The 11,292-nt window shown below is 43.4% G+C and overlaps 1 pseudogene; it reads left to right on the forward strand.

Moving 5' to 3' along the window:
• The first annotated feature begins 10,201 nt into the window (after positions 1–10,201).
• Positions 10,202–10,679, forward strand: LOC132652533 (large ribosomal subunit protein eL21-like; annotated as a pseudogene).
• The last annotated feature ends 613 nt before the right edge of the window (positions 10,680–11,292 follow it).

Below are 11,292 nucleotides of genomic sequence, written 5' to 3' on the forward strand. Positions count from 1 at the left end.
AGCATATAAACTTCAACATCCTAAGGTACATAGAAACTTCAAAGAAAACTTAGACAACTTGAGACCCTGTTTTAAAAGAGGGGGAGGGGGGAATGAATAATAAATAGCACTGATATTTGTACATTTGATTTTGTTGTTGTAGTTTTCATGCATACAACTATATATAGCCATGGTCTCCATCATTTCAGAACTCTTGATGGAGCAATCTTGACATTATGGTTGAGTGTAGAAAGAATTTCCATATTAGCTAATAGAGCTTCCTACAGATGGGGCTTGGAGAAGTATATTCTAAGGAACTATTGCATGCAATTATATAGGCTTGGTAAGGCCAAACCTCTTGGGTCAGCAGCAATTTTCAGTAATACCTTCAACTGACTAGTTGGGGGCCTCCATGCCACAGAAAATAACCTTGCTGTACTAAGAATTCACTGGTTTCTATTTTAATCTCACCAAACGATGCTGTTTCAGAAACATCTAAAATAATGTTTGACTGAATATCTAGCACCATAAACCAGTCAAATTGAGATACAGAATGACTCGTGATGGTTTCTAAACACCTGCCAGAGTCTCCTACAGCCTCTGACACCATTAACCACAACAGGGGAATTTTCTCTTTGCCTTACCCATCTCACTGTTAGTCTAGACTCATTACCAAAACCAGACACAAATGTTGGGTTCTTACTGTGAAATCAAGGGGGTTGAGGAGATGGGTGCAGAGAAAGTTCCCTTAACACAACTGAAATATGCTGTTGAACAATAATATGGGAAGTAACCAGAAATGAGAAAATTCAAATGGCACAAGTCACCAGGCTCCTAACAAACACAGCATGTTTTATTGGAGGCCTTCTCTGTCCTACACACTTGCCTAGAAGCCAACAACCTCTTTTCAACTCCGAGAGCTGTGTCTTTTCTTCCCCACATCTTCTCCCACTCTCCTTTCCTCCTGGGAAAACGGCTGTGATGTCTGCAGACAGAGACACCTAGAGAGGTAACAGCTTAGGCAGTTGGAGTTTAAAGTCTAACCCAAACCCGAAGCCTTTATCTCACTATCCGTTGTTATAAAAGTAAACAGTCTTGGCCCATGCCTTTCTCCAGTCATGAGTTACTTCCTCATAGTCCTTCCGTCACCAGTTTCACCTTTAACACGGAAGGTGAAGAGCACATGTCTGCCTGTGTATGGACCTAAGGCCTGAATGTACCAGGACTTCCATTTTTTTAGGTTGAGCTGAGGAAGATTAAGCTACCTTGAAGACAAAGACTCATGGGGTTTGCACTACTAGGGATCATTGCCTCACTATGAATGGGTACAGAATCAGCCTTGGTGGGCTTGGGCCTCTTTTGATAGACCGATAGAATAGGCACAGACGGTGTACATCCTGAGGCACTGTGCGGGGCCCACATCTGCGGAAGTGTCTGCCTAGCACATTTCCAATTTAGTCCTCTCTTTCTTGCTCTCCCAGCCCACACCTTCTCTACAGGAGCAGGCTTCCCATCCACATGTGGAGTCCCTGGCCCACACACCTGTGGAGACAGCCACAGAACACCACTGGACTTCATTACAGTAGGCCATACCTCTTCTCAGTGGCTCATAGTCTCATCAGGAAGACTGAGCTGAAATACGCTCTCACATGGCTCAGCACTTCCATGCAAACTCAAGTATTTCTGGTAAGCATGTCTTCTACCACTTAGACCAAGCCAGCGAGGAACTCAACCAACATAAAGAGGAGTAGGAAGTGGCGAAGAATGCTGGCAATCCTCCCACTCTCAGCTGTCAGCATTCAAGACCCAGTGACATCTCTCCTTTTCTTGGATCTCACTACTCAGTGCTTTCTGGAAGTCTATAAAGCAAAACAAAGTATTTGTGTGTGGAGTGTCCATCCAATAAATGCCATCTTTACAGAGGGTGGTTAATAGTAGATTTCTAACACTTGAGAAAAGAAGAGGAAAGAAGGAGGCAAATCCTGGAAATCATATTATGTGATGCTCTTCAATGTGCAGATTGTATGTGGGGCATTAAATGAGATCATTAACATAAACTTCTTTGTCTTCTGTAAAGTGGAATTCATAGCTATGATTCTCCAGACACCTTTAACTGGGAATAAAAATTATTCCTTAAAGAACTAACTAAAAATGCTTCCTTAAAGACTAACAGATTTGTCACGCTTTATTATTTTCTTATTAAAAAAAAATCCAAGGCTGTATCTCAGATAGCTCAGTCTGGCCTCAAACTTATTTTGTAGCTGAGGATGACCTTGAATCAATCATGCCTCTGTCTTATAAGTGTTGGAATTACGGGCATACAACAGCACTTCCTACCATGCTGGGACTGAAGCCAGGGTTCTGTGCACACTAGACACGCATCAACCAACTAAGCTACATTCCCTACCCGATTTTTTTTTTCAAACTTTTCACAATACATCACCAATATCTGTGATCCCACGCGTTTTCTCTGATGTAAATTAATCCTTAGAAACAATGTGTGTATGTGTGTTGTATACATGTATGAAAATGTCATGATCAAACTCATTAATGCATGTTAATAAAGAAAAACAACACACGCTGCAGAAACGAAACAACAGCATTTGACTGTTTATACGTCTCATCTGTGCTTAATGCCTATACTCACATGAGTTTAAACTCAGCAAGACATGGTAAACTTCCAGAGGCTTCTGTATCTACCTCATGTGTCCATTAATACAAATTAACCGTGACATCACATTTCTTTGCTTTGAGGCTTGAAACAGATCAGCTCAGTCTAGCAACTGACTAAGTCACGCTACCTAGACGTTCTGATTGGCTGCTGTTGATGCTGCAGGCATTTCTCTGAGGGAATTCACTTGTCAGATGGCTATGCACACAGGAAAAATGTGACGGAATCTTTAGCAGTAAATATCCCCTACGTTTTGATATGCTTATGTCACCTTGATTTCACTGTACAGCAACTATGGTTTTGTTTACCAGGAAAAAATTTCAGAGTAAACACCAAACAGAGCTGTGGGTGAGGAAAGATGGCTAGCTTCAGGTCGATGGTCTACCATGATGCAGGGGAAGGGTGCCTTGGTTCTAACTGCAGCAGAAGTGCTGAAGAAACGTTGCATGTAAACACCAGCCCATTAGAGAGCAAAGAGAGATGGTTCAGGGTGCAAAGGTGCTTAACACAAAAACCTGACAACCTGAGTTCAATCCGGGAGTTTATGTAGCCGTGAGAGAAAGAAACAATTCCACAAGCTTGCCTTATGACTTCCACGTACACACAAAATTTTTTTAAAAATGTAATTTTTTAAAGGGCCAGTTTTACTTGGTTAACACTGAGACAAATAAATGTCCTTGTTTTACTGGGGAAATTCTCACAGCCTTGAAGTCTTCATACTTTGTAACTCTCCACGAAGTCATTAGCATGTAACCCCAGTTTTATCTGACACAGAACTTTCCTGTTAAGGGCATTTAGGGAGCCCAGTAACCCATGAAATCTACTTAAAAAATAGATCTGTGTCGCCCAAATAAAGTCTCCACTGGGAGCTCCCTATTTCTTCTGGTTTGTTTATTTGTTCGGGTTTTGTATTTTTTGAAACAAGGTCTTGCTATGTAGCTCCTAGCTTAGGTATCGTAACAATCCTCCTGCCTCAGTCTCCTGAGAGCTGGGATTACAGGAGGGCATGAGCCATCGTTCTCAATTTAAGAGAGTTTCTTAATTTGATTAACTGGCCCACAAGTAGATTTCTAACTGCAGCTGGTCTTGTATTCTGGTAGGATATGTGAAATTAGAGTCACTGCATATTCACACTCAAAAGACTTTGGTATGCATTTAAATTCTCTTTGTTTCTATCATTCAAGTATCGTTTCTAGGACTGAGAATGTAGACCAGTGTTAGGTTACTCACATAGCATTTATGAAGCCGTGAGTTTCTTCTGTAGCCCCTCACAAAACAGATATGGTAGCATAGCCCTGTAACCTAAGCACTCAGGAGGCAGAGGAGAAGAATCAAAAACAGAAGCCATCCTCAGACTACATAGAAAGCTTGAAACCAGCTTGGACTACATGGCCCCTTGTGTATTTTTTTTTGAGGGGGCGGGGGGGTTCTATTTGTTTTGGAGGGATGGTTGTAAAAAAGTGAGTTCTAGGCCAGCTAATGCAACATATTGAGACCCTGTCTCAACACACACACACACACACACACACAGAAACACCAAAAAGACTGTTTTAAGGATGGAGAGGTGGCTTGGTGGGTAAAGCTTGCTACACAAGCGTGGGAACGTGAGTTTGGATCCCAGCACTCACAGTACTCAGTGGCATGCAACCATCACCCCAGTGCTGAGGGTGAGGAACAGGAGGGGCCTGGCCAGCTGGTCTAGGCTAATTGGCCAACCCAGATGTAGTGAAACACTGCTTTAAAAATAAGATGAAAAGTGAGGAAGGCAGCCACTGTCAATTTGGGGCTTTCAGACATACACATATACAAGATAGAGAGAGAGTTAAATGCCTTGGTAGAAAATGAATTCACACTGCAAGAGGAGGTCCCATCCAAGTCACAGCTTGAGGTACAGGGACGCCTGGTGTGGAGCTGGGAAGTAAGGTGCAGCACAGGGGCTTGGCCCTTTCTGATTTCAAGAGCTGCCAACACAGAGGCCATTCCTCTGAGTTCTTCTCTGTGGCCGCGGTGGTTTCTCTTTCTTGCTGGTCACGAAGGTGCCTCCGTGCCCACATTTCCCTTTCCCCGCCCCCCACTTCCTCTTTCTTTTTCTGTTCCTTAACTTCTCTTTCGCCACCTCCTCCACTGGTTTTCTTTATTTCCTCTTCACTGCTCATAATCTAAATGTGAGCTTTATCAGATGGGGGTGGTTGGGTCAAAGTTTGCCATAGTCTTGTGAAAAAGGAAAGAGTTTTGTTTCTTTGAACTTCATTCCTTAAGATCTAAGTGACTACAGACACGGCAGTGAAGAAGGGGGAATAAAGTTTGGTGTTTTCTTCCCATTCTAATAACTGGCATTGGTACCAGTGATGGAAGAGACCATCAACACCACAGAACAGTGATGACTTTGTGCTTTTGAAATTGAGGAACACTTCTTCAAATCAACTCAGTTGGGACAAAAAAAAAAAATTATGTATAGACACAGAACCCATGAAACACAACCAAAAACCACTTTCTTCATCCCTTGCCTGCTCTTTGAGACTCAGATACCTGCTTTGCATTTAAAGTCATCCTTGCCTGGTCCCTGTAGGTTCTAAAGAGAAAGAAGAGCTCTGTGATGGCTATGTCCCTTCAGGCAAGTCTACCACAGTGTTAATCTGATAAATCCCGGGTTAAGACAACTAAGAACTCCTTCAGACAGGAGGACTTCCAGAGCGATGCCAAAGAGAAAGGCCTTTGTGCTGACTGGCTCTTGCTAGGGAGTCCTGGCTGAGCTAGTACTCTCTATGTGAACCAAGACGGCCTGCAACTCATGGCAATGCTTCTGACTTACTTTATGGAATGCTGGAATTACAGGCCTGAGCCACAACATCTAGTCTCTAAAGTAGTTACTCCGTCTCTGTCTTCCTCCTCCCTTGCCCCCAACATCTATGCATGGAGGTATACTGAGGGCATGAGCAGATGTCTTCCTCCATTGATTCTCCACCTTAGTTTTTGAAACAGGGCCTCTCACTGAACCTGGAGCCTGACAGTTCAGCTAGATCAGCTGGCAAGAGAGCTCCGAGGATCTCTCCCCAGCCTTACGCTGGGATTATGGGCGTAGACTACTTTGGGTCCTTGTGAGTATTTTTCATGCTGGGCCATCTCTCCAGGCTAACCTAGCTCTTCTCACTTTTGCCTCTTTTTTCCGCAGCTAAGTTAGTGAAGACGCCTCCAGAAAGGAGACCAGAGATAGGTGTCGATGGCATGTTGTTGCTAATTTGTTTTTTATAAAGTCTGCCCTTTCTCTCACGAGCTCTGTCATGGGTTCCTGAGAGACTGTTCACTTCTGCGAACTTCCATCTGCCTTGCTGGGGAAGCTTGTAAATTAATGTGTTCAAACGGATGGTGAAGACGGCTTCCATGAACGTTGACCTCCAGCCTTTTTCTCCAGACAATAAAACCTTTTTTATTGTCTTAACTAGGCAGAGGCAGAATGTGAGTCCCTCAGAACTACCTTTCCTCCCTTGTAGAATGCACCGGCCCCGAAGGATTCCACCCAGGCAGCCACTTCCAGGGACACAGTCCTGCAGTGCACGTGGGCAGCTCTTGTCTGAGCGTTCAGAGTCGTGCCTCTCAGTAGCTGTCCTCCAACTGCACAGACCTGTGTCGAGGTCTCCAGGAGGTTGCCTTGCACTGCTTCTCCCCTTCCCTTTCCTCTGTGGATAAAGAGCATTAACACTATACTACCAAGTCCCTGAGATCTCAGACTCCAATTTCCATCCAGCCTCTGCCTCTCCAACTTTAATCCCTTTCTGTCCCAAAGCAGATGACGGGTTAAAAGCTGCAGAACTAGCTTTTAACATCCTCTGGTTGGTTCCATTCAGTTGATTCTTTTCCTAACAATATATTTTGAGTTCATGTTTGCAACATTTGAACCAAGGTGCTATTTAGAGACAAACTTGGAATTTCAAAAACAACAGTTCGGAATTGTTGCTGGGGCAAATGTCAGCCTCCACATCTGGAAAAGCAGAGCCAGGCAGACCTTTGGCACATCTGAGCCACACTTGCCTACAGGCTCTGGTCTTGTGTCTCAGAAAGGAAGAGCCTGGGGAGGACCCTACAAGAACTAAGAGACTCTGGATCACATGGATAGCCAGTGACCTTGTCACTCACCCTCACTACTCACTCTTGTGTAGTCAGGGCCATCAAGTCTTGGCAAGGTCCTGTGACTCTCAGAGAAAAGTAGATTAAGTAACCCCAGTGACTCCAAATCCTGGATCCTGCAATTGTGTTCCTGAGAGTCTTCATCTTTTGTCCTTTGATTCACTGCTACCTGTGACATGACAGGAACATCAAGGACAAGTGAGTAGTTTATAAAATAATCATGCTGTTGTTGGATTTTTTTTTTTTTTGAGACAGGATCTCACATAGACTAGGCTGACCTAGAATTGGCTATATAGTTAAGGATAGCCTTGAACTCCCGATCCTCCCGCCTCTGCCTGAAAAAGCACTTTTTTAAAACTTTGAAGCTTAACCAGCTGCTGGTTGTCATTGTTATTATGTTGGAGGTCTTTTAAAGAGGACCTCGGTTTGGGGATTATAAGATTTAGTGTGAAATTACTAATTTATGGTAGTGCTCATTTGTGAGAAATGCATGTCCTAAAAAGGTTCAAATGTTTTCAAAAACTCTCTAAGCAACCGCATATCTTTGACTCTACTAATAAATTTTTATTTTTTTGTTTTTTAAGACAGGGTTCAAAATTCTGTGTGGGCTGAATATCCTGGAGCTCTTTGTAGACAAAGCTGGCCTTGAATTCACAGAGATCCACCTGTCTCTGCCTCTTGAGTGCTGGGATTAAAGGTGTATGCTACCAAAACCTGCAAAAAAAAAAAAAAAACCCACAATATTTTAAAGAAAGTAGTTTGTATCTCAGCCACTAGAGTGCTTGCCTAGCCCTGGGCTTGATACATAGCCCAGACTGTGGTGATAGGCTTAAAACTCCAACACCCTGGGAGATGGAGGCAAAAGGACCAGAAGTTCAAAGTCATTCTCAGTTAAATACAAGCTCCAGGCCAACCTGGATTACAAGAGAGCCTGTCTCAAACAAACAAAAAACCTATCCATGAGAAAAGCAGTCATTAGCTATGTAAACAAATAAGTGCAGATTACAAAGCCATGTGAGACAAAGGCACTGGCTCTCCACCTTGGTCAAAGCTTGTCCAGAGGGGAGCACAGTTGCCTCCGCAGAACCACGGTGAGGGACAGACCTGTCCCCTGAGAGGTCTATTTGTATCAGACGTCTGTGAGGTAGGGTAGGCACTGGAATGTCCTGTAAGTCTAAACGTCTTTCTAATATAAAGTGGAAAAAAATAACACAGCAGGTGGCTTGTCCAGCAAGAGTTCTTGAAACAAATCAATGTCAAAGACACAGAAACTCAGAGAAGGCCAAGCAGTGACTTCCTGAGTGAGGCTCGGAGGGAAGGCTTCTGGCACAAGCTTCTTTCCCAAGCAAGAACCCTGACCTTTATTCGTGCTTGATCTCTCTAGATTGCAAAATCCATGAAACCCTCTCTCCTCTGACCTAAGAACCTCCCAGAAGAGGAAAAGGCTGAGATGGGGACACTCAGTAAGTGAGGAAATTTGTGTTCATTGTCACTGTTTTTTGAGACAAGTAAGAGAAATCAAAGGTTAAGACATGATTTACACCGGAAAATCCTGGTTTCTGCCCAGTCATTGAGTGTATGAGCAAGGTTACAGTAGATTTTACTTCATGTTCCTTAAAAAGCAAGTTTGACATGAACCGTGAACACTTATCTAAATGGGTGACCCAAAAGGTGTGGTGGCCTAGATAAGACTGTCACAGGCAAACTGGCCTATGCACTCTGCTGCCTAAGAAAGCATTTTATATATCATCTCAACAGAATCTCACATAGCCATGCTAAGTCATTTGTGGTTTCTGCTATGATTATAAGAGAAATTGTTTACGGGTGACGGATCGGTTCTATTTTATTTTTTATTGTCATCCAGGGAAGGGGTTGGGGATGTAGCTTAGTTAAAAGAATGCTTGCCTAGCTCACACAAAAATTTGGGCTCAACCTCCAGCAGTGCCATAAACTGGACATGGTAGCCCACAACTGTAATCTTTACACTAGGGAGATGGAGACCAGAGGATCAGAAATCCAAAGCCATCCTGGGCTACATGAGACTCTGTCAAGAAAGAAACAAAGGAAGCAAAAGAAGAAAGAAAGAAAGAAAGAAAGAAAGAAAGAAAGAAAGAAAGAAAGAAAAGAAAGCAGGAAGGAAAAAGGAAAGGAAGGGAGGAAGGGAGGAAGGGAGGAAAGAAGGAAGAAAGAAAAAGAAAGGAAGGAAGGAAGGAAGGAAGGAAGGAAGGAAGGAAGGAAGGAAGGAAGGAAGGAAGGAAGGAAGGGGAAGGGGGGAAGGTAATTTTCCCTTTAGTGCTGTGTTGTAGAGACTCTAAATACCACCACTGAACCAGCCTGTCAATCTATAATCTATATAAGTCTACTTAACAGATTTTGAATGACTAAATGGGTTCAGTCCAAGGTACTATGAAATTTATTCATGGACTTTGGGAGACCTGGAACCTTAGCAAAAGATACTTTAGAGCTGTCAAACAGGAAACAAACCAGTGAATATTCTAGAAGGTGACCCTGGGAGAATGAATCTGTATCCACTCGGTTTCCATTTCCCAAGTAAGCTCCGGATGCCCTACCTCTGGCTGCATTGCTCTTAAGCCTCATATTCCCCTATATGACCATGAGTCTCTCCACTGAAGGGCAGTCTTCCTATTCTGCAGTTACCCACAGAGAAACCAAATTCTAGGATCAGCGTACTTACCCAAATTTGATTCACAAGCCCCCACTCTACTTATTACTTGTGTGTGGGTCTGTGTGTGCGCGCACACACACATGTGCCATAGTATGTGTATAGGTCTGAGGATTTTTGGACTGTTCTCTCTGTCTACTATGAAAGTCCCAGGGACCAAACTCAGGTCACCAGGCTTGGCAGCAAACACCTTTACATCCTGCCAGCCCCCCTTGTTCTATTTTAATCTAGTCAGTCTCTCCTCATATACTTCCTCCCCCCACCAGGGACTAATGCCCAACAGGCAAAAAATATGGAGTCAATGAGTGAATTAATGGACATGCTAATAAACATGTATTGTCTGATTTCATACAAATGCATTTGCATATCTTGGGAATACAATAATGCCGTCATTCTAATGCTGTTTGCTTAAACGTGATATTATTATTCATTATATAAATGCACTTTTACATTTTTAGGACTTTGTGCTAGATACAGAATGCTTTCAGCCCAGTTATCTGACCTAATCCTGCCACAGTGCTGCAAGAGAGATATCATTATCCCCGTGTAAGATAAGATAACTGCTGTGTCCAAAGTGCATACAACCTAGAGCTGGACTTGAACCCAAGGCTTGCCACATGCACACACTGGGCAGTGAGGAGGAAAGGAAAAGTCATGCTCATTTGTACACAGATTCTTGTTTCTGAAAGCGCTGCTGTGTGTGTCGGTCGTGGCAGCCATCTTGCAATAACTCACCAAGATGACGGAACACAAAGGGAAAGAGGAGGGGCACCCACTATATGGTCTCCAGGCCTTTTAGGGAACATGGAGTTGTTCCTTTGGCCATATACATGTGAGAAGAATGGCACTATAGACATCAAGGGAATGGGCACTGTTCAAAAAGGAATGCCCCCCAAGTGTTATCACGGCAAAATGGAAGAGTCTTCAGAATCACCCAGCATGCTGTGGGCGCCATTGTAAACAAGCAGGTCAAGGACAAGATCAAGAATCAACGTGTGGACTGAGCACATCAAGAGCTCTGAGAGCCGAGACAGCTTCCTGAAGTTCCTGAAGGAAACGATCAGAAGGGGAAGGAGACCAGAGAGAAGGGAACCTGGGTTTAGTTGAATCCCCAGCCTCCGCCCCCCCCCCCGCCTTCCCCGCCAAGAAACACACTTTGTGAGGACTAATGGAAAGGAGCCTGAGCTACTGGAGCCCATTCCATATGAGTTCATCACCTAATGTACCAAAAGAAATAAAGGACCCAGACTGGAATATGTTTTCCTTAAACAAACAAACAAAAAATGTTACTATGTGCAACATTCAAACACATGGCAAGTGACATTCACTTAGCCCACAGCTTGCTCTCTCTCCAGGTACAAGGCTTGTGGTGGGCTATACCCAGTTTTGTTTATAGAGTCAGTCTTTTGTCAAGTCAAGGCACGGCTTACACTTGACTACGGCTACATAATATCAAAACAGCTAGTGAAACAATTTTCAAGGTTTTGGTTTTTTGGTTTTTTGTTTGTTTGTTTGTTTGTTTTTTAATCTTTGATGTATTCAGAGAGATGCCACAATTATTTCTTCTCTGAGTCAGCCTATGATGAGGAAACCAGAAGACTGTAACAGCAGCAGTCAGTCAATATCAGAAACTCAAGTGTGGCCAGTGGCCTACACTGCTTACATTCGTTCTGTTCTGTACTAAGGCTGCTGTGGATACATCTAGAATCCTAGCACTGTAGACTCTGAGATCATTGGAAGCCATGGTTTTCAGTTTGTGAGAAAAGGAGATGAATAGTTTATCTATCATGGAAGAATCCCAATAGCCAAAGCCAATTCAGTCAGGGGCTCTGTG

The sequence above is a fragment of the Meriones unguiculatus genome, chromosome 2, assembly GCF_030254825.1.
Source record: "Meriones unguiculatus strain TT.TT164.6M chromosome 2, Bangor_MerUng_6.1, whole genome shotgun sequence".
Classification (NCBI taxonomy): domain Eukaryota; kingdom Metazoa; phylum Chordata; class Mammalia; order Rodentia; family Muridae; genus Meriones; species Meriones unguiculatus.